The sequence below is a fragment of the Psammomys obesus genome, unplaced genomic scaffold (genome assembly GCF_907164565.1).
Source record: "Psammomys obesus unplaced genomic scaffold, mPsaObe1.curated_primary_1811, whole genome shotgun sequence".
Taxonomy (NCBI): domain Eukaryota; kingdom Metazoa; phylum Chordata; class Mammalia; order Rodentia; family Muridae; genus Psammomys; species Psammomys obesus.
In genome coordinates, this window is record NW_026585580.1 from 924,087 (window position 1) to 947,872 (window position 23,786).

Here is a 23,786-nt window from a genome sequence, read left to right on the forward strand (position 1 = left end):
AAGAAATTTACTCAAAAGATGGAAAGGGTAGACAACAAATATCAATATATGGGTGAAAGCAAGAGATCACCTGGGGAATCCAAATGAGACTTATGGACCAGGCAAAGGAGAGAAGAAGGGAATAAGATGTGAACGTGGACTTGTCAAATCACTAACAATAAATCATCCTTGATCTCAAATGTTATGTGTTTCTTTATATGTAGTTATAAATACATGCAGGTGGACTGTAATGGAAAAATGGATTGACTCTATATATTTACTAGGTGGCTGTAACAAATCTCTACAAAGTTAGCATCCTAAAAAGAATAATAAATTAGGTCTGAGGAAACTACTCAGTCAATAAAATACTTGTTGGGTAAGCATGGGTAGCTGAGTTTGAATGCCCAGAAAGTAAGCATATATATGTTTTCTGTAGCACTCCTATGGCAAGGTGTGGGCTACAGACAGAATTCCTGGAGGACGGGCCAGATAGCCAACAGAAAATGCAGTGGCAAATAAAAAAGCTTTCTTGTCTCAAACAAGGTGGAAGGCGAAGTCCAAAGCCCAAGGTTGTTTATCAAAATTATACTTCCTCTATAACATTTCTGTGATTAAACTGCTGAATCTGTGAACATTTCTTGCATGTTGCCAGAGTAAGAGTGACAAATTATAATTATTAGGTTCCTTGTTCTGAAATCTATCCTGCTAATTACTCACAGGGCCATATTTCAAAAACTCAATTCTGATGTCATTCTCTCCTTTGAGAGCTTACACTCTTACAGTTACTTATTAAATACAGCAAGTTCTCAGCAGATGGAATGCCTCTTAATTTTCTGATTCTGTGGCCTGGCAGTTTTTTGCAAATGTCACTATGCCTCAGATGCATTGATCCAAAAGGCTTTGCCTCTCGTGCCTCTTGGTCTTTGCATATACAGTTCCCAAGGCTGAAACCTGTCTGACCCCTGCTCATATGGTGGACAACTCAATGGTGCTCAGTTCTCAGGTGTCAGCTCAATGGGAAGGAGTCCCAAAGCCTTTGTAACAGTGAGGAACCCCAGGGTTCTGCTTCTTGAGGATGCTAATCCATCACTGTCATATCTGCCTTAGTTGCATTAGAAATCCCGCAAAGGTAGATTAACTGTCTTAGCAATTCTTCAACCTCCAATTTCTTGAGGGGAAAAACAAAACAAAAAACCAACAAACAAAAAAGTATAAAAATAAAACAAACAAAACCTTGTATTTGTCTTAGTTAGGGTTTTATTGCTGTGAAGAGACACCACAACTATGGCAAGTCTTATAAAGAAGAATATTTAATTGGGGCTGGTTTGCAATTCCCAGGTTTAAGCTATTATCTCCATGGTAGAAAATATGGCACCGTGCAGGCAGACATGATGCTGGAGAAGTTGCTGAGGGTTCTACATCTTGATCCAAGGGCAGCAGACAGAGATTGCCACACGAGGCCTAGACTGAGCATATAAGACCTCAAAGCCCACGCTCACAGTGACACATTTCCTCTAGCAAGGCCAAGCCACTTTTTAATAGTGTCACTCCCTATGGGCCAAGCATTCATACACATGGGTCTATGGGGCCATTCCTATTCAAATCATCAGCAGTATTCAGAACAGTATCTTGAGTTGGGCAGACCTGTGCTCCGCCTTTTAGCCAGTAGATCAACCTTGGAGAAGCTGCTTAACCTGTACGTTGAAGTCACACAATTGCCAGCCTATTGGGATTGAGGTGATGTTTGTAGTTTATGCTGAATAACCATTTGAAAGATTTAAGCAGAAAGTCACCACTGGGGGGAGGGATCATTCAAGCCTGAGAATATTGATGCCTCAAATGGAGTCACCCAACTCAACAGATCTGTTTGTTTTTTGCTTTCCTAATTGCCTTCCCCGCTTCCCTCAGTCTTCACCTACATACTATTCCACGAGGAGTATAATCCATCTCATTCTCAGATTACCTTTCTTCCTGCTAGAACAAAATATGCGCAGCTGAAGTACTATCAGTTGGAAGCTGTCAGATCTGTCAATGCCTTGATGCTCTTCTACTGTGTAGAAAATGCAGATTCATTCTCCGTCTATCTGTCTATCTACACATCAAGTAAACTGCCCACCAAATTTGCTTTCATAATTATATACATGGCTGCAGCTCTCTCGTTTTGGAAAAAAAAAAAAAAAAAGTTCTTCATCTGTTGGATGCCGGACCAGTTTGCACAGGCCTCTGATCTCAATCGTCTTTGCATCTTTTCCCAGGTCCCTGCCCATTCTGCTCTCTCATCACTATTTGCTTTCCCCTCAGCAGCTTTCCCTGTGGCCTATAAATGTGCTAAACAACTAACCTGGATCAAATAGAAAATTATTCTCTTTTCGCTCTAATTCTAGATATTTTCTTGCGCTGCTTCTTCAAACCTCGGCCCAACCTTCAAGGGAGAGCATAGATAAGCAGTCGCTCCTTTGCCAATCGTGTACCCCTCAACCCACTCAGTGTAACTGAGGGCATTGACTGCTAAAACAGCTCTCACTAAAGTCACCTGTGGCTTCTCCATTATTAGATTTAACAGATATTTAATACCCCCTCTTCTATATGCTCTTAACTGAACACAGATCTTTCTATCTGAACACTCTATGTTTTGAGATAAGACTTTTCTTTTTAATCTTCTCGTAGATTAAGACTGTGTTGACCTTTGCTTTTATGAAGATACTTTTCAGGATTGTGGAGAGGCACAATTAACACATGTAAGTTATATGTATCTGTAATGTACAGTGTAATGAGAACAGCATGCAAGTGATGACCACAACCAAGCTAATTAATTAGTACTTATTTCTATGTGTGACGGACTTTAAGATCTACTTTCTTAGAACTTTTCATCTATTGACACTGTCTAGATTCCACGGGGTAACCTGCAAAACAGGGCTTGGATGTTGGAGTCTAGACACTGTCAATACATGAAAAGTTCTAAGAAAGTACATCTTGAAGTCCATCAAATAAGTGATGGTTTGGTTGGGGTCATAATTTAATTATAGTCACTGTAATCAATAATATGCCCTCTTCCACAGGCAACACAATCTTCCATGAGAGTCTAATAACACAGGTGTTGGGATGGAGGTTTGAGGTGGTGCACGTTAGAGGATATACTTAAATCTTGGGGTGAATTCTCTGGAGTCTAGAGTCAATGAAAATTGCACTGAAAGTCTCAGCTCAGTCATGCCAGTGGTCTTTCTCGGTAATATCTGTATATGGCCAGAAGATCTTTTTGCTCATAGGATAAGATAGGGTAACCATAAGGATTTTTGTTGGTTTTTATTTTCTATTCCATTTGCTGGAAGTCAGAGACATAGACTGGGGAAGAGATTAAAAAAATGAGTAAATGGAGCTCATGGCTAATATCCACCTGAAATTCCAGGGAACTGTTAGGCTCTTTGCCCAGGACATTAGCTTATCTGCCCCAAGTATCTGTCATTTAATTAATAATTATTTTTCTTACATACTTCTTGAATTAACTTCCTTTCCTCCATATTTACCACCATTGATCTTATCTACCACCTTAGCATCCACTTCTTGAGTGCTACAGTAATTTTTCTGATAAAATTTCCAAAATTAAAGGATTAAAAATCAGGATTCTAAATGGTATACAGTCAGCTCTCTCTAGAAATATACAATTTTCAGGTTAATATATTCCTTCTCCCTACTCACACCTTTTTATAGTAAAAGCAAAGAGCAGGGAGCTTCCCAAAGAATGCAATAGTACATTACCTCTTCCATCTTTGACATCTGTGATCAGCTTTGCTTGGAATATCTGTCTGCCCTTTGTTTTTCAAATGTTTAGGTTCTTTTTCCTTTTCTACAGGATCCAGTGCTGCCTAAGGAGGATCACGTAACCCATCTGCACCTTAGTTTTCATGGTATCCTATACTCAGCTTTCTGGTTTGCTTCTAAATTGCATTACCTCCATCTGTCCCTTTCCTCTTCCTGTTCCCATCTCCCTTTGTAAAAGAATGAAGTTTTACTCACTGTAACATGTCTATGACCCATCCCAGATCTTGAAGTATTGTAAATGCTTGTTCAACCAAACCCCATAAATTTATTATGACCTTGGGCAAGTCCCAAACTTCCTGGCACTCAGACATCTCATAGAAAGTTAAGGAGCTGAACTAATCTCTTAAATGTCCCTTTTGGTTCCAACATTCCATGAGGTTTCTATTATATTTGTTGAAAGCGTGTAATGGAGTGTAAATTAATTTTTAATAGACTATAATTACTAACAAAACATTCCTCATTTCATCACTTAGCTCTTTGAATGAAGTATGACATATAAATAGTTTAATCTAAAATATCTGTGAGTAACTAATAACGCACACAGCTGCCATCTTAATGTACTTGAGTAAAGAAAGGTAATTCACAGCTATAGTTTAATCACCAAAGATCTGTTCAAAGTTGCTGAGAAGGCAAATAATAAATCCAGCATTAAAAGAGGATATTTGGTTGTGAAATCTAGTCTTGTGCCCAATATTTTTTTTTTTTATTTTCTCACTGCCAGTTACTTAAAAAATCGTAGGTCAAATGTCTTGGTTAAGTATAACTCAGTGCTTGTTATGAGTGCTATTTTTATTGTCAATTTTAGAATAATTTTTCATTATGCACAAAGGTAACAAAGAACTCAGTATTAACCTTGCTCCAAGCTGTTTTAGGTAGGGTTTCTATTACTGTGAATAGACACCATGACCTTGGCAACTCTTATAAAGGCAAACATTTAATTGGGGCTGGCTTACAGTTTCCAAGGTTTAGTCCATTATTATCATGGCTAGAAAGTATGGCAGAGTACAGACAGACATGGCACTGGAGGAGCTGAGAGTTCTACATCTTGATCCAAAGGCAGCCAAGAAGAGATTTGATTAGAAATAGTGCTTCCTCAAGACCCAGCTATATCACTGCTAGGCATATACCCAAAATTTGCTCATGTACACAACAAGGACATTTGCTCAACCATGTTTGTAGCAGCTTTATTTGTAATAGCCAGAACCTGGAAACAACCCAGATGTCCCTCAACGGAGGAATGGGTACAGAAATTGTGGTATTTTTACACAATGGAATACTACTCAGCAATCAAAAACGAGGAAATCATGAAACTTGTAGGCAAATGGTGGGATCTAGAAAAGATCATTCTGAGTGAAGTATCCCAGAAGGAGAAAGACACACATGGTATATAGTCACTCATATAGTCCTATAAGATATGATAAACATAATGGAATCTATACACCTAAAGAAGATAAACAAGAAAGAGGACCCGGGGTAAGATGATCAATCCTCATTTAGAAAGACAAATGGGATGTGCATTGGACATAGGAGAAAAGAAGTAACAGGACAGGAGCCTACCGCAGAGGGCCCCTGATACACCTAGCAGTGTATCAAAGCAGATACTAAGACTCATAACCAAACCTTCGGCAGAGTGCAGGGAATCGTATGAAAGAAGGGAGAGTTCATATGATGTGGAAAGGATAGGAGCTCCACAAGGACCAAATATATCTGGGCACAGATATATTTCTGAGACTGACACTCCACCAGCATAGGTTATCGGGCCAGCATAGGTGAAATCTCTGCCTGGCCGAAGGTAAATAGGCAATTATAAAATCTGTCAGGTGTCTGGACCATGTATGGATATAACCTAGAACCTCTGCTTGGATGTAGCCTGTGGTAGCTCAGTAACAAATTGTTTTCCCATAGTAAGGGGAACAGGGACTATTTCTGACAGGAACTCAATGGCAGGCTCCCCAACCCCCCAAGGGAGGAACAGTCCTGCTAGGCCACAGAGGAAGACTTTGCAGCCAGTCCTGAAAATACCGGATAAAACAGGGTCAGATGAAAGGGGAGGAGGTCCTCCCCAATCAGTGGACTTGGCAAGGGGCAGGGAGGAGATGAGGGAGGGAGGTGGGATTGGGAGGGAATAAGGGAGTGGGATACACTTGGGATACAGAGTTAATAAAATGTGACTAATAATAAAAATAAAAAAAAATTAAAAAAGAGGAGATTTGAGGGTATTTAGCTTGAGCATTTAAGACCTCAAAGCCCTGCCTTCACAGAGACACAGTTCCTCTAGCAAGGCCACACCTCCTCCAATAAAGCCATTCCTCCCAGTACTGCCAATTTCTATGGCCAAGCATTCAAATGCATGACTCTATGGAGGCCAAACCTGTTCAAACCACTACACATGCTTCTACTATTTTTAGTATTTTATATAGTACATGTACCTTAATTAATGGCCGTCATGCTGTTCCAGGATGCTGTTAATGGTGCAACATCATACTGAAGAGAGGAAGAAGGAGAATGTTATGATAGGTTAGCATGGAGAAGAAACCACATGGGCCTAGATGAAGGACTGTATATAGTGCTGTGAAAAGGCCCGTATGAAGAATACTAGCAAGTACCATGGGATTATGGGTGGAAGATAGACCAGATGAGCAGGATTAAGGTGGATGTCACTGGATGGGGGCTGGGAGATGGAGGGTGAGGTTATCGGGCCAGCATAGGTGAAATCTCTGCCTGGCCCAAAGTAAATAGGCAATTATAAAATCTGTCAGGTGTCTGTGTCTATTATTTATGATAGCAGGTTAGATAATACTGCCATGATAATCTTAGGGCTAATAATAAACAGTATATAGCCTAACAGTCTTTTTTTTTTTTTTTTACAGCAACAAATATGCACGAAGAGGACCTAGATTCTCTTCTCAGATGTAGCCATTAGGCAGAGCAGTCTCCGTATGGTTTTCCTAGTAAGGAGATCTGGGGCTGTCTCTGACGTGGACTTTGTTGCCTTCTCTTTGATCACTTTCCCCTGGTCGGGGGATATGGTCAAGCCATAGAGGAAGAGGATGCAGGCAGTACTAATTTGACTAGATACACTGGGGTCATCTTCTAGGGGAGGAAGGCTCCCCCTTTCTAAAAAATAGGGGGGAGAAAAAGGGAGGGTGGGACCAGGAGGAGACAAGGGCGGGGGTTTCAACAGGATATAAAGTGGATAAATTATAAAAAATTAATTTAAAATAAAAAAATAAAAACTGAAAAAAAAACCGTTTTAGCCATTTAATGTATAGGCTGGTGTACTCTTTCTAAAATTTGTTACTTACTGCATTTAGTAGGTAAGTCCTTCCCCGCCACTATTTTTTTATATAGTTACAGCCTATTTCATTGGCCAATTGTAAATTCAGACATTCCTGCAATTAGTGTATAATTGTTGAATCAATATGTTAGCTGCAGTGTTTTTTATCTCTAAAAACTATAAAACATGAAAAAATACAAGTGTATAAAAGATAATATATCACAACACACAGGACATACCAATATGTGGCTAACTTAGCCATAAATTGTACTATGTACCCCTACTGTACTTCTCACCTCACAGAAACTGTTAAATCAGTCTGTTTGCTAATTGCACATCTGGTTGTAGGGAGGCCCCCAAACAAGGCCCTATAAATGAACTTCATCATCATTAAGCATCAACAGAGAAATGAAAGTTAAAACAACAGTATGCTAGCAACTCATACTTAAGGATATGACAAGACCCTAAAAGACAAGAAATTAAATCTGTGAATAAGAATGAGAGAGAAGGCAATCATGTTGGTGGGCATGTAAAAGCCATTTTGAATTACTAAAAGACACAGGTTAAATATCCTCCCTTATTTTAAGTTCCTTATTTATTTATTAACTTATTTTATTTATCCTTTGAAAATTTCAAACATGTACATGATGTATTTGGTCACGTTCATACCTTAATCAGTCCTTCCAGTTCTCCTAAGGATCCTTGATCACATTTGCCTCCCAACTTCATGTCTTCTTTATTTGTTTAACCAACTTTTATTAGTGTTGCCTACGTGAAGATTGGTTCATTGCCATACATAAAAACAAGAAAATCATGAAATTTTCAGGAAAATGGGTGGAACTAGAAAAGATCATCCTGAGTGAGGCAACCCAGAAACAGAAAGACATACATGGTATACACTCACTTAAAAGTGGATATTAGCCATATAATACAGGATAGCCATACTAAAAGTGACAGACCTAAAGAAGCTAAACAACAGGAGGACCCTACGGAGGATGTTTAAATCTCATTCAGAATGGAATGAAGTGTTGGAAGAGAGGGAACAGGATGGGAACCTACTACAGAGGGTCTTCTGAAAGGCTCCACCAAGATGATGAGACTCAAAGCCAAACTTTGGGCAGAGGGGAGGGAGCCTTAAGGAAGAAGAGGAAGATAGAAGGACACAGAGGGGACAGGAGCCCCACAAACAGACCATCAAAACTAAAAAAACTGAGCTGAGGGCATCCTGCAGAGACTGATGCACCAAGGACTCTGCATGGAGAGGACCTAGACCCTTGCTCAGATGTAGCCTTTAGGCAGCTCAGTCTCCATGTGGATCTCCTAGTAAGAGGAGCAGGGGCTGCCTCTGTCATGAACAATTGCCTGGTCTTTGATCACTTGCCCCTGGCGATGTGGCCTTGCCAGGCCACAGAGGAATAGTCACAGAGGCAGAACTGATGAGACTTAATAAACTATGGGCAGATGGCAGAAGAGAAGAACTTCCCCTTTTAGTGGACTAGGCGAAGGGGATAAAGAGGAAGAGAGAGGGAGTGTGGACTGGGAGGAGTTGAGGGAGGGGGAAAGTACACAATGGTCATTTTGACATTTGGCTATTTTGTGTCCCTGCATAGTACTTAATCTTGATCTAATATAGTTAATTATGATTTTATACAACAGTCTTCACACATACTTCATACTATGTCCACTTACATTTGAACATATTTTATACAAGCTCAGCGTTGTGCTGTCCTTATTCAAAATAGTACCTCTACTCGATACTTTTCCTATCAGCACTAATGGAAATTGTGTGTGTGTGTGTGTGTGTGTGTGTGTGTTGCATCAAATGGTTATTATTTGTCATCTTATATGATTATAGACATCAATTTATAACCAAGAGACTAAAGAAATATATTCTGATAAAAACCTCAGAGTTTTTCTTTACATTTTTGTCTCTTTTTATTTTTGTTTTTGTCACTCCAAATGAGCACATTTAAATTGAGACTAATTTTCCAACTAAACTAGTAGAACGCTTCTTTGTAATTAAAAATCACATGTTGACAACATTTCTAGGAGTTCTGAGTATGACCTTGGAAAATAAAACCATTCTACTGACTTGCTTAAATTTCTTTTCTCTTTCTTAGGTAGTTATTATCAAAATAATAATATAAGACATTCCACCCACACAATTAGAGTTTACAGTTGCTTTATAAGAGAGTTCTGGATTTGCTCAAAAATACTTGTTTTCATTAGTATGTTTATTGAGACAGAAACAAAAGTGAAAAGAGATTAGTGTTGTTCCCAGGGGATAAGGACAAAGAATTTCTGGAGCCAAAACCAGGATTTTAATTTTTTTTTCTCTCACTTGTCATTTTCTGACTGTAATAGCACATGACTACTTATGGGGGGGGGGGAGGAAATGGGAAACATAAAACTTGAAAAACATCCATCCATCCATGCTCTTCATAAGCTTCCATTCCTCGACCTGTTACACCTTAGTGAGAACAGCTGAGAGAGACAAGAAGTGGAAAAGAGAAAAGGCACTAGCTGAAGCTCTCCTTTACAATAGAGTGACTGACATGAAGTGAGCATCTGTCCACTCCTATCAGGCTTTGTTCCAGGTCTAAAGCATCGGAATTCTAGGTGTTCGCACTCTAAGCATTTGGGTATGACACAAGACGGTAAAGGGCACCAAATGTTACCAGCAACTGACCGTTTGCACACTTATTTAAAATAAAAAAAATATGTATTTGAAACCAGAGATGGGCAACGTTTGGGGGAAAATATGAGAAGAGATGAGTGTATGTGTGGGAGAAAAAAAAGAAAAAATAGGTTCTTGAACCTACAATTTTATCTCCCACTCTGTTTCTTTCAAATGTCTACTCAGACAGTATTTACAATAACTCACTCCCTTGAGGCCAACACTGCCTCTATGTCTATAGAACTTTTTCAACAAACAATTAATTTGAGATGAGTTAGTACTACTCTATGTGCTCTGAGAGAGACACATTCAGAGTCTAGGGCACTATGACTCTTCAGGGAAATATATAAGAACAAATTTATGTAAACACGAATTGCTATGGCTGTAACAGATAAGGAGTTATTACATTTTTCATAGTTAACAGTTCAGTAAAATTTACTTCTTTTTTTTTTTTTTTTTTTTTTTTGAAATGGCTTCTCACACAGCTTACATTAGCCTCAAGCTTGTAATGGAACTGAGTGATGTTGGCCTTGGGCTCCTGTTCTCCTCCTTCCTCCTCCCAAGTGCTGTGAGCACAGGCATACCATGATGCACATGGCTGAAATTCTACCATTCCTGGAACAGACTTTCATTGTGTTTTATGAAAACAGACCTCTTTCTGGGTAATAACTTAACAATTCAATTGTGTAGGCTTCTGTGTGTGTTTTCACTGTGTTACAAAAGTGGTTCAATGTTGCTCAATTTTTTATCTATCTTGGGAACAGGAGGCTAAACATTTAGAAGAGATTCAAATGACAATGACAGACCAATTTAGCACAAAATATAAAAAGAAAATTTAACTAAAATGCATAAATGCAATTTGGTTAAATAATTTGTAAGACACGGCAGTAAATTCTAGTTATTTAAACAGTAGCAAATGTCATATAGCATTACTCATTTAATCTTGGGATGGGATCATCTACTTCTTACTTGGATAATTGCTTGCTTTTATTCTAATACCTGGGGAATACTGCCCAGAAATATCATTTTGACCATACTGTACAATCTTTTGGTCTCGATATATTATTATTATTATTATTGTTTTTAAATATTGGTTGATTGTTTTATATGTGTGTAAGTGTTTTTCATGCATGCATGAATGTGTACCACATGCTTGCCGAATGCTCAAGAATGCCAGAAAAGGGTGTCAAATTTCCTGAAAGTAGAGTTAGAGTGGGATGTATGGGTTCTGGAAACTGAACCTAGGTCATCTGAAAAAGCTTCATGTGCCACTAGCTCTTGATTCATCTCTCCAGCTGCCGGTCATGATATTTTCAAAATGCTTCATTGCCATGCTTTGCTTGACTGTCGTGAACACCAAGGAATCGATGAAATGATAAACAATTTGATACCATATTCAAAACTGCAATGTGCTCAGTCAAAAAGTGTGCGTAAGATGGTACAAATTTGTAATCCAGGCTCTCCGAAAAGTGAGAAGTGAGAAGAACTATAAGTTGGACAAGAACCTTGGATAGCAAGTAAGACCTTGTCTCCAAACAGACAAATGAAGTACATAAAGAAACAAATTCAAAGTTTGGGTATGTGTGCACATGGATATTGAACTGCACACGCGGGCCAGATGATAATCTTGGCATCATTCCTCAGTTGCTTTTCACCTTTTTTTTTTTTTTAAAAAAGACAAGTTTTCTCACTGGAATAAAGCTCTCCATCTAGTTTAGGCTGCCCCTCTGGTGAGTGTTAGGGGTCTTCCTGTCTCTGTGTTCCTAGTGCTGGGATTAAATCAGGCATCATTACAGATGTACTTTGTCCAAGGGTCCAAGAGGTAACACTCAGAACCCCATAATCTGTTCCTCCCTCCCTCATCGACCTTGCTTCCCTACAAAAAAGAGAAAAAATATATATATATAGGAAAATATATATCTCTGTCTGTGTTGTGTGTGTGTGGTGAATGCATGATGTGTGTACGTGTTTGTGTGTGGTGTTGCATACATGCAACGCAGCACATATGGAATTCAGAGGAAAACCTTGGTTGTCAGTCCTGCCCTTCTAACCTGTTGGTTTCTGTTCCTCACAGCCATATGAGCCAGACCCGGCTTCCAGACATTTCTCCTGTCTCTGCCTCCCATCTTGCTGTATCAACACTGAGATTACAGACATGAAGACTTATGCTCCTCTGATGTGAACTGAGTATTAGAACATGGGTCCTCATGTTTTCCCAGCCATTGTTTTACCCACTGATCTATCTCCACAGTCCTTTTGCCAATATTTTTTAGAAGTAAAAGAGTTAACAAGTAGAGAGAAATATATATTTCGTGGCTAGGCCCCTAACACAGCTGCAGAAGTGAACCCCATAGGTGCCCCATGACCTGCCGCCATGGGTCTCACTGAGGAAAAAACAATTAGCAACACTTGCCCTGGAAAGATGCAAATACAATATGGAAACATGGGGACTTCTTACTACAAGTTTGTTTCTAGCCACTAGTGCAGGCAGTTGGGAATAAGAACCTTTAATAAATAGCACTGTGGCATATTTTCTGGAGCTGTCATATATTAGTGTATTTAGTGTATTTAATATATTAGTCATATATTAGTGTCATATATTAGTGCTTTGTAACTCAATTCTATTTAAAGATGTAAATACTAGAAAATTAAAAAGAACATGCTGTCACTGCTACTGCAAAATTAACATTTGAAATTATGAGTAAAATAATATTGATTACATGAGAAAATGATATAACAAATGAAGAAAACTCATTAACCTTTAATTATAGAATTATAAAACTATGACTACAATTGTCCAGTTTACTATATGTATGATGATTAAATATAATCCATATGGAAGGCTTTGAAAGTTATTAAAGACCCCTACTGATAACTATTATTTATAATGTAACTTAGAAAATCATTACTAGTAAGAATACAAATGGGGAAAAAGTGAAAGAGGTAATGCTTTTCTTTCAAAAATCATCAGTAGTCATTAAATCAGTTTAGTTTTGTGCTAAAACTATTTGCAAAATAATTTGCAATTTTATCCTATCCTTCACTTTCCAAGTTACAAAAATGTTAAAATTCTTAGTCCTGTATTTGTAAAATCACAATCATAATATCCTCAAAGGTATGAAAATCTTCACATAAGATGTGGATTATTTTAGGTCTTAACATTTTTGAAATGTTTAGCTATACTTTAAGGTAATGAAAATTAGACTGCTCAAAAACAAAACATTACACCACTAAATTCTAGATGGATCTTTTACCCTTTACTTGTCTTAGCTCCCCCAAACCAACATACATCCAAAAGAGGCACTGTCTGCAAAAGGAAAAATGCAAGGAAGGGTGATGTGTGTGGCAGACAAATATTCAGGGATGGTAGTATAAGAAAGCAAAAATTTAGTTGCAAACAAAGCCAACAACAGTGCAAACACACAAGGTGAAGCAAGGTGCCATGGGCTTCCCTTTCCATAACACTTTTCCAGCAGTACTTTTGAAGTACACACAGACTGCTGATAAGCAGGGCAGGAGCCACGGCCTTTGGGGTTTGGTCTATCAGTTTCTCCATTAGAAAAATTGGGCAGGAGTCATTTGACCAATAACTGGTGAAAAAATTAACACCTGCCTCTTCTAGCCCTTAGGGTTTCCATGGGAATTCTGTCTATATTAGCTTTGGCAAAGGTTGGTAGCTATTTTTAGAGGATCTGAAAGTAACGAAGAATGCCTTTTGCTTTTATTCCAAAGCTAAACTGTAGCTGTGTTGATAGCGCCCTCACCCCACATACACTCACAGACATACTTCTGAGAAACCAACTGTATTCAGCCTTGCTTAGGTACGGCTCAAAATGACAAGCCAAGTCACCAGTTCTTTTCCCACATTGTTAGGGTGCTGACAGGCCTGTCTTTTTAATTAGCTGTAATTGCTCTTAAAACTTTACCCAGGAGGCCTTGCTACACCATTTCTTAGACGTAATTGTGGAATACTAATAGATCTCTTCCCCCTTGAGCCTTTCCTGGTACTTTGTGAATTGGTGCACTTGATTTTTTAATGAAAGTTACCAACTACAGGCAAAGCCCAGCAGTTACACATCCTCATCATTGAGAGAAATCCTGTCATCAGCAAAGCAGTTGCTTTTTCCATCTTATGAACTCATTCTCTCAAGAGTTCTGTCTCAAATTGGGGCAGAAGTGCTGAGTGTTTCTCTATGTTCTGTTCAGTAATATCTGCACTTTTTGTCCAATTTCTTCTCTTTTTCTATTATATTATATGTCATACATTATTCTCTTTAGAAAAAAGAAAGCTAGAGAAGGCCTGTATGTCTGCATAGGTGAAGTATTATTTCTTTATCTTTACTATAAATAGCTAATTATTCTACAAAATTTTAAAGTAATTAGCTATTTTAATTTGACTGAAATATTTAAGGTTCACTCTTTAGTGATTTTAAAATATTTAACAGCTGCTTAGGAGATGGATGTCCTCCACAAAAGTAGCGAAGTAACAATTATATTTTCATTTAAACCATGGTATTTTGCAAATGTAGGAGAGATGGGTTAGTATTAAAAGCATTTAAACTGGAAGACATGGCTATCTACACATTGGTGTAATAAAGTCTTCTATGTATAGACACATGAGATCTGAGCAACAAATATTTCTACTAAAAACAAAACATGACCCAACTGGAAGTTAACAAAATATTTTAAAAAGAGGCAGATATAATATGAAGCTGAATTTATGTACAATCCTCCTTAACCTTAGCCAAACACAACTTTAAATGATTATTCTCTATTACACTAAAATAACCTTTTAATGATAATGTGAGTAATGACAGAGATACAGAGAGTATTAGAGATAAAAAAAAATTATTTCCTAAAATGTATAGTTTAGTCTCCTCATATCGATCTTGTCCCTTTAGTTTCATGGAAAAAAAAATGTCTGAATAGAGGTCATTTATCTCCTAAGATATTGGATTCCATGAATCTCAAGGTGTTTCTCCTTAACGAGTTTTGGGTTGTACAAACAAGGTTATAATTTGAAATAAGAAAAATGTGGTATCTATATTTTGCTTTGGTTTTAGGTTGTTTTGTCTAAAATGAAGTTTTTGAAAGCCAAAGATCTCTTCTTCTCACTTTCCAACTTTTCAGCTTAACTAAATTTGTTTGTAATTATTGAGACTTCTGTTTATTTTGCTTGATATTAATAAGCATATCTTACTGATAGTAGCTTCAGATCAAGCAAATTAGAAGGAATGCCAGGCCAAACAAAACCTTGACATAAACCAACATGCCTTTTGCTACAGAACCAGGGTATTATATCTTAATATTATATTATAAACATATTTATATTATAAATGTATACATTAGAAATATAGCATATTTATAATATAATTATAACTATAACACCAGAATATATTTATTTTATATTTGTACTTTATTTAAATATAGATATAATATGTAATTGTAATAATTACATTTAATATTTTAATAAACATTATAATTACATTTTATATTTATATTTATTATAAAACAATGTATATATAATAAAAAATAACACACTATATAACATAAATAAATGAGTGGTCATAAGTTAGTACAGGCACTCCATATAATAAATAAAAGAGAACTATAAACCAGCATCTCTGACTAAATTAGTTATAAAAATAATCTTGACAAAATATTAAAATATTGGATTATACAAACATAAAATGATTATATAGTATTATTAAGTAGCCTCTTTACTCATAAGGTAAAGAGTTTAATCAGTGAAAATATGAAAGTGTAATACATTACGTGAATATAATGAAAGTCAAAAATAATGTGATTATCTTATTAAATACAGAGAAAGAATATGGTAAAATTTGCTACCACTTTATGGTAGAAGCATTTAAAGAGTAAGGTATAGAAAGATCATACTTGAACATAATAGAAAACTTTTTAAAGATAATCCTATAGCTGGTATCATACTAAATGAGAAAAATCCTATGTGTTTGCAGTAAGAAATGAGAGAAGAATGTCCATTCCCACCACTCCTATTCAATATCCTAGGAATTTTAACAAGATCATTTAAACAGGAAGAAAGAAATGCATAAAGATAAAAAAAGAAGAAATCAAATGTATTGCCATTTACAGATTATTTAATTTTCTACTTAGAAAAACTAAAAGGCTATTTGACCTGGTAGATGAATTCAGTAAGGTAGCCAGATACAAAATCAACACAGAAAATCAATACCTTCTCCGGGTTGACCACTCTGCATTAGACAACTCAGAAAAGCACTCAGTCCTAGGAGAGGCTAATTCTCTCAGAAGTCAGCAGAAGCCAGAACTTCTTTGGCTAGCGTTGGGATCCTTTGAAAATTCTATTTTTCATATGCCCACTGTGTCCGTATACTCAGAACCCCCGCACACACACACATACACACACTATGGCCAGTAATATTTTAAGTAACTTTCATTTGTTCTTAGAAATATTAAAGCAAGTGTTAGACAGAGCCCTCCATCAGCCCATTCTGTACACAAACTTCCCTCCCCCTCCTCCAGGATCTTAGAAGCTTTACTGGTGTGGCACATGACTTCTTTAATCTCAGGACTCAGGAGGCACAGGCAAAGAGATCTTTGTGAGTGCCAGGTCAAACAGAGTAACATAGCAAGACCCTGTCCAAACAAATAACGACATCATTTAAAAAAAATAAAACAAGTGTTGTTTTTGTAGGTACTTGATTTTTTTACGGAAGCATACTCTACAAGTAAACTAATGAACAGATATACACAAAAGGCGAACATATTTTTCCTAAGATGCCTTCAGTACACACTGATTGAATGATAATATATGATAGTTTGGGGTTTTTTTTCTCCCTTAGGGTACCACACTTGTAAAACTATAGCATATTCTTCACTGTTGCTACAATATGAAGCAATTAATTTTTTTTCATGGCTGACTTGCAATCATGTCACATAAACACTCAACTTCAATTCTTTGTTTTATCCCATCCTATTTCTTTTCAGATGAGCAGGAGAAATGTAAAGTATAGATACATGTTCAGAATGTTAATTTGTCAAACATTTGGAATTATTTGAAATGGTCATCTTTTGAAAAGTAAACAAAAGAGAAATGCCATCAATTTTGTAGCTTTCACTTTAAAATGATCTTGTAATTAAAATGCTTAATAAAAATTTTATTAGAATATAAGTAATTAATTGTATGATGGTAGTGCACGCCTTTTATCCCAGCACTCCAGAGTCAAAGAGAGCACTCCAGAGTCAAAGGATTCATGGCCAGCCTGGTCTACAGAGTGACTTGAAGGACAGCCAGGACTACAGAGAGAAACTCGGTCTCAAACAACAACAACAAAAAGAATACAAGTGATTAAAATCATTTATTAAGTATCCTGGTTAAGTTTGTTAACAGTTTTGCACATCTGGAATCTAAGATCAGATTGGCCTTTGATTTCTAATTGATATAAGAAGGTCCAGCACACTATGGATGGTGACATGGTCCTAGGCCATATATAAAAAAAAAGTAGCTGACCTTGATCCTGGAAACAAACTGGTAAGTAATATTCTTAAAAATCCTGATTTGAATTTCTTGGCTTCCCTCCATGGTGAGCTACAACCAGAAGCTAAAGTCAATCCCTTCTTCCACCAAGTTGCTTTTGGTCAGTGTTTTATCACAACAGAAAAGCACCGGATTAACACAAAAAGCACTAACTTCATTCTATTATTTTTGACTACCCACTAAGTTCTAAAGATATTGTAATATGTAGGAAATATCTTATTTTTATTCTTTGAATCATTTAAGACAAGAATTTCTAGAGTAATGTTTTACAACATAAAATCTATTCTTGTCTAAATCATATAGAATTCCTTTCAAGCTTTTTCAAAGTTGACTTCAATTTATGTTTTCATTTATATTTTCAAATACATTAGTTTTCTTGTTCCAAACCCAAATCACACCCAATGGGCGACTCTCTAAATTCAATTTGCACTTTTTTAATGTAGGCCTTGAATCACATTGTACTGTCTCCCTGAAATTACGTTCCATCAAAAGTGTTGCCTTTTTCCAAAAATCTGAATCCAAGGCTATTTTTAAACTTCTCCCCTCCCCCTTTTCCTCTCTCTCCCTCTAATTCTCTCCCTCTCTCTGTCTCTCTGTCTTTGTGTTTCTCCTTCCCTACCACCCTTTTGAATAACTGTCCTTCCTCTTTCCCTGCCTCTACTGCTGGGCTGAGCACCACATGAGGAGCCTGTTTCTCTGTCATTTTCTGAGTGGGGACAGGGGAACCTGAAGATCAACAGTTGTTTCGCTCAGGAATGGCTAGAGCATTCGGAGTGAGATCTTTGTGATTGGCAAGACTCCTGGTCTCGCCTTGAGTGGTAGGAATGAGTTTTCCACTGGGTGTAACAGATCTTTTAAATGAGATTCCTGATATCAGATGGCTGTGGAAACTTGGGAGTTCCAAAAGCCTGTGATGGTACTGCAGTATTACAACCCTTTGGTTAAGCTGGCCTGTTAACAGGAGGGGTGCAAGTGAAAACCCATGCCTGGTCAGCTTCTTAGGCTGGAAGACAGGCCTGGTGAAGTGCAGGTCCAGAGAGCCAGAAGGCAGATTGGAGGTAGGTCCAGGCAAGGAGGGTGCTTAAGCAGCACCAATACTGAGTCGTGTTGGGAAGGCTGCAGGGGTGACTGGGCAGCTATGGCTAGCCTAACCAGAAGCCAAGCGCCTGGAGTTCATCAGGAAGAAGGGGAGGACTTCTTTCTCCGGAATAAATGACAGATAGTCATGGTGAACATAGATCTCAGAAGGCAGTGGTGAAAAAGTGATGGTAGCAGGCAGCACATGTATACTTCAAGTGAAATCAGGCACTTATAAACCTTGGGCAGTGGGATGGGTTTTGAGGGTGAATGTGTTTGATTTGCTTGGGCTAGAAGTGCCAGGGATACTTGATTTACATACAGTAGTACAGTAATTAAAGAAAGGTCATTGGTTGAAAGTCAAGACACCAAGACATCTCATTAGCATAGGGTGGGTGTATCCAGGAATCCCCAGGTGCTTGCTGAACAGGTTTCTTATCAGGAAAGTGTTGGGTTTGTAATTTCGCTGAGGGCTATGTGACACTCCTTAAAAAATCTGAGGTTCTCCAATCACGCAAAGAGGGAATCCAGCTGAGAAAGGGAATCCACCATCATTTACCAAGCCCAGGGGCTATTTGGAAATGCCAGGCTTAGACCTTAATAGCTGGGCCCTGGAGGTTCTAGTTTTTAAAACTCTATTTGGGGTTCCTTAAGCCTCTACTTCTATTCCAACCCCTTAGCCCTAGGTGGGAGAGAAAGATGGTTTGAAGGGGAAAAGGAGTCATAGACCTCTTTAGACTTAGTTCCTGCTGGCTAGGGTGGTAGAGTGTTTTAGGAAAATACCATTCTTAGATGTCAGGATATCTAGCAGTCCAGCCATATCAAAAAGAAAACACAGCAGCAGGGCAAACAGGCAGCCTTCTTCCTCCTCTGTCTGCCTTCTGTAAACCCGTCCTCTCTCTGGGCTCTGGCATTGATGCTCTTCCAGAGTCCTCAGAATTCCACTAACTCCAGCTAGCATATACCACGCCCCTTCTCCAAGCCACAGGAGGCTGTTGTCAGCTGTGGATAAATGAAGGCAGTCCCATATCCCACACTTGGGATTAAAATAAAAACATATTTACATAACTGATTTAAAAGAAAAACAAAACAAAACTTCCACTATAAGGTGCCATAGTAACCCTTCTTAAATTAAAGCTAATTTTAGACAAGTTTTCCTTTTCAGCAAATACAAGCCCCTCTAGGAGTCATTTCTTTGCCATATTTTATACCCTATTACTAGTTTAACTTACCTAAAAATCTCAAATAATATCTTGGGTTCACTGGCAGAATTAGAAAATAATTTCTTTTTAAATTACATGAAAATGATGAAACACTAATATATGTGAAGAGATGACATTAAAAGTCTTGAATAGGGTTGGAGGAGTGGCTCAGCAGTTAAAAGCAGTTGTTCTTGCTTTTAACTTTTAACTTGCTTTTAATGACACAGGGTCCATTCCCAGTCTCCTCATGGTGGCTCAAGCCATCTGCAACTCCAGTTCCAAAAGACTGACAACCTCTTTTGATGTCCTTAAGCACTGGACATGAACATCATGCACATATATACATGCAGGTAAAATATGTATACATATGATTTTTTAAGGTTCTAAATAATAAAAGTCTTTTTTTTTAGATCAATAACATATCATATAAAACTAGATTTAAATATACAGAGTGACATTCTGAAATGCCTATGGTGTTATATAAGTCTATTAAACAAGTGGACTTCAAAGCATCATATTAGGGCAATTACTAAAAAAAAAAAATTAACTTACTTTTAAAAGGAACTCAATATTAGAATGATCATCATTTTTATACTTGACCACAATATAGTTCCATTTGGTTTTATGGTTCACTAAATTAATGCATTTCCAAGGGAATTGATAAGTCACTAGGAGTGATACTGCCTGATTCTTAAATATCCCAGTGGTTCAAAATTTACTGTTTTGAATTATAATTGTTTTAATCTTAACATTAAATCTCAAAATGATATTGAAGTTCCTTCTAGGAAACCTTTATTATTATCTGACCTCACAGGCCATTTCTTCACTCTGGATAGGCATGGTAAACACATTTGGACTCATAAACACTCAGGAAACGTACCAAGTTTCCCATGAGTCACACTGTGCCAGGTGCTTGCTTCTTTGTCATTTAAGTCTGTAAAATTACAAAAGGTCCATAAAAATTTGCTATGTGCCATTTTGGAAGACATTTTGATACAAGGATATACAAGCTAAAGTTTTGTAAAATTTAAACTTTATGACATTTGCATTTTAAAACCACAATCAATAAAGTAACACTGAGGGTTTTTGTTTGTTTTTGATTTTTAAAATGTTTTTTCTCCTTTTTTTCTCTAATTTTAATCATATTATGGCCCTTGCATGGCATGTAATTCCATGACCAGTTACATCATTTGTTTCTTATTTTCAATTAGATAGTGCTATGAAAAGGAAACAGAAATAACTAAACATCATGTTAAAAAGCCATCCCAAGCTGATGACATAAATAGAAACCAACATAGTTTTTTAAAATATTGTCAGTGACTCTTCAAGGTGTGATCATTTCCCATGTGGGCTATTTGTGCCTTGTGTTTTTCCATCCACCTACCTGTGTTCGGACCATTTCCCTGCATGTTTTCTGTGAATGGAGAGCAGACCATGGCAGGAGAAATAACATGGGATGAACTTCAAATTATTATTTTTGACTACTGGTAACTGCAGGACTTGGTTTACTGTTGGATTTTTAGAAATATATATCATATTAGTTGGTCTACATTATTTCATGATCCAGACAACTGAGGAATAAGTGACTAATCAAAGGCTATTTCTGAAAGGGAATAATTTCTATCCTCAACTGAAAACACAAGCTGTAAAATAAAACACCTCGTATCCAGGTAACTTTAAATATGTAATAAACATCAGTTTCTAATTGGCTGGGTAAAATGACATTCTATATACACTTTTAACAGAACCTCAATCTAAATACCAGAGCAAGATTGTTAAACAAAAATGCTTGGATTGTGGAGAATTCCTTGTCTCGTTTATTGAAGTGTCTCTGAGTTGTAAGATTCTGTGATGAACAGAATGAACAGTGAAGGGAAATGTGAGAAGGTAGAAAGTAAATATGTAATTTAAAGTTTGTTTGGGATCCAAGAGCTAACTCCCTTTATTGAAGAAAGTTGAGTCATGGGCAAACCACAGGTGGTCAGGGAGTGGGTGAACCACGACACATCTGTTTCCCATTAAGGCAGCCTGTGCCATTCTAGAGCCTTTACTTTTTCTGAATGAAATACATTCATGTGTGAACATGTCAGAGGGAGTGCAGGAAAAACACTCATTTTCCCTGGCACAACATGCACTTATGATCTGTCTAAATGCAGGATCTGGGCTTTCTTGCCCATCTGAGAAGGAATTCTCCTGGTAAGCATATGGAACTAACAGAGACTGAATCTTCTAATATTCAATACCCTCAGTGATGGAAAACAAAACAAAACAACAACAAAAAAAAAACAACAACATTTTTTACAAGCTTAAGGAACAACACCTATTTAATGAGATTTTCACTCAAAGTCATTATTAAATACATTTTAGTACCATCTTCATTTCTTTTGATGAAGACAGAAAGCAGCACGAATGTCCTTAACCAATAGGAAACAAAAGTGTCAGCATTTTCATTCACCTCCCAGTTATGACAGCTGTACTTCAAATCATGGGTGCCTCTCAAAGTCTAATATGAATTCAGATCACTTGAGTATTTTTGTTAAAATTCAGGTGCTGATTCAGTAAGCCTGAGGTAGGGCTCAAAATTCTTATTAAAACTTGGCTTTAAAATAATGCCAACAAGCTGTTGTTATGGAAAAGATGATTGAATGTTTCAAGGAGAGGATCCTAGGGCCTGGTTCTTCATAAGAAGACCACTATAAGCAGCTAACCAATTCTGAAGCCAGTTTGAGTTCATCTCAGCTTGGTTCCATCACTTACTCTGTATTTTTTTAAGGAGAGAAGTGTTTGTTTTTAAGGACAGATTGTGATGTAAAAATAAACACTGTACTTCAACTGTATCCACGTTTTTTATAATAAACTACCTTCTTCCTTCATTTTCATTATCCCCTGTTCTACGCTATCTGTATCTCATACAGTCCGCCACATACTTCCAAGTCACCTTGCATATTTAGTGTTCTTACTATGTCTTAGTTACCTTTGCATTGCTGTGAAGAGATACCATGACCAAGTCAACTATTATAAAGGAAAACATTTAACAGGGGGCTGGCTTACAATTTCAGAGGGTTAGTCCTTGATCTTCATGGCAGAGAGCATGGTGACAGCCAGGCAGCCAGGCAGGGCACTGAAACATTAGGTGAGACCTTTCATCTTTACCCCCAGGCAGGAAGCAGAGAGACTGACACTGGGTCTGGTGTGGGCTTTTGAAATCTCTAGTGTCATTCATGCCTCCTCCTCCTCCACCAATGCCATGACTCCTAATCCTTCCCCAAAACAGTCAACCAACTGGGAACCAAACATTTAAATACACGAGTCTGGGGGGGGGGGCAATTCTCATTCAAACCACTACAAACTATATGCTGAAAAAGACAGAATTTTCTGATGTAAGTTTTACTTTTCTAAATAAATCTTGGTGTGGTATGAAAAGTCCAACTGAACTGCAACTTGTGAGAGTTGACACATTTTCTTAATCCATCTTTCACTTAAAACGTTTAAGAATATGTAAAAATCACCCTTTCCCAATGGCAAACTCTGTAGGTGATGCTCAAAGGAGTTCTAATGGAGGACAGCCTTCCTAGAATACTTTAAAGCCGTTTCACAAGTGTAAGAAAGATACAAATAATGAGAATTCATGCTACATGTAGCTAATTAGGATGTCACATCACTAAGGACAATAATAATAGGATTCACTGAATATTTATCATCTGCTGCTTATGGATTTCAATGTATTATCCTTAATGCCATTTTTAATATGGCCCTGTTTTCCTATAGTATAATTATTTAAGATTATAAGGTCTTCTATCTGATTCGACTGATACACCATTCTGCTTCTATTCCAGTACCATGTAGTTTTTATTACTGTTGCTCTATAGTACTGTTGCTTAAGATCAGGGATACCTCCAGAAGATCTTATATTGTAGAGGATTGTTTTAGCAATTCTAGGTTTCTTGTTAGTCCATATATGAGAAGTTGAGAATTTTCTTTCCAAGTCTGTAAAGAATTGTGTTGGTAATTTGATGGGAATTGCATTGGATCTGTAGATTGCTTTTTAAGATTGCTTTTGGTTAATCCTGCCAAGCCATGAGCATGGGAGATCTTTCCATCTTCTGATATCTTCTTCTAATTATTTCCTCAGAGACTTGAGGTTTTTTTCATACAAGAAAAAGATGGTGCCCTGAAATGTGCCTTAGACTTGAAAACAACAAGCATTAACAAGCCTTT

General features: G+C 37.3%; 1 protein-coding gene and 1 long non-coding RNA gene across 2 annotated transcripts in view; both read right to left on the reverse strand.

Annotated features, from left to right (window-relative positions):
• Kcnq5 (potassium voltage-gated channel subfamily Q member 5) overlaps window positions 1-23,786 on the reverse strand; it is a 493,552-nt gene that overhangs the window by 344,093 nt on the left and 125,673 nt on the right. The gene's annotated exons all lie outside the window — the stretch shown is intronic.
• Window positions 1-23,786, reverse strand: part of LOC129675829 (uncharacterized) — an 84,843-nt gene that overhangs the window by 46,817 nt on the left and 14,240 nt on the right. Inside the window, exon 2 of the long non-coding RNA XR_008719998.1 lies at window positions 6,228-6,282. This is a non-coding gene — a long non-coding RNA (uncharacterized LOC129675829). The remainder of the gene's footprint in view (window positions 1-6,227; window positions 6,283-23,786) is intronic.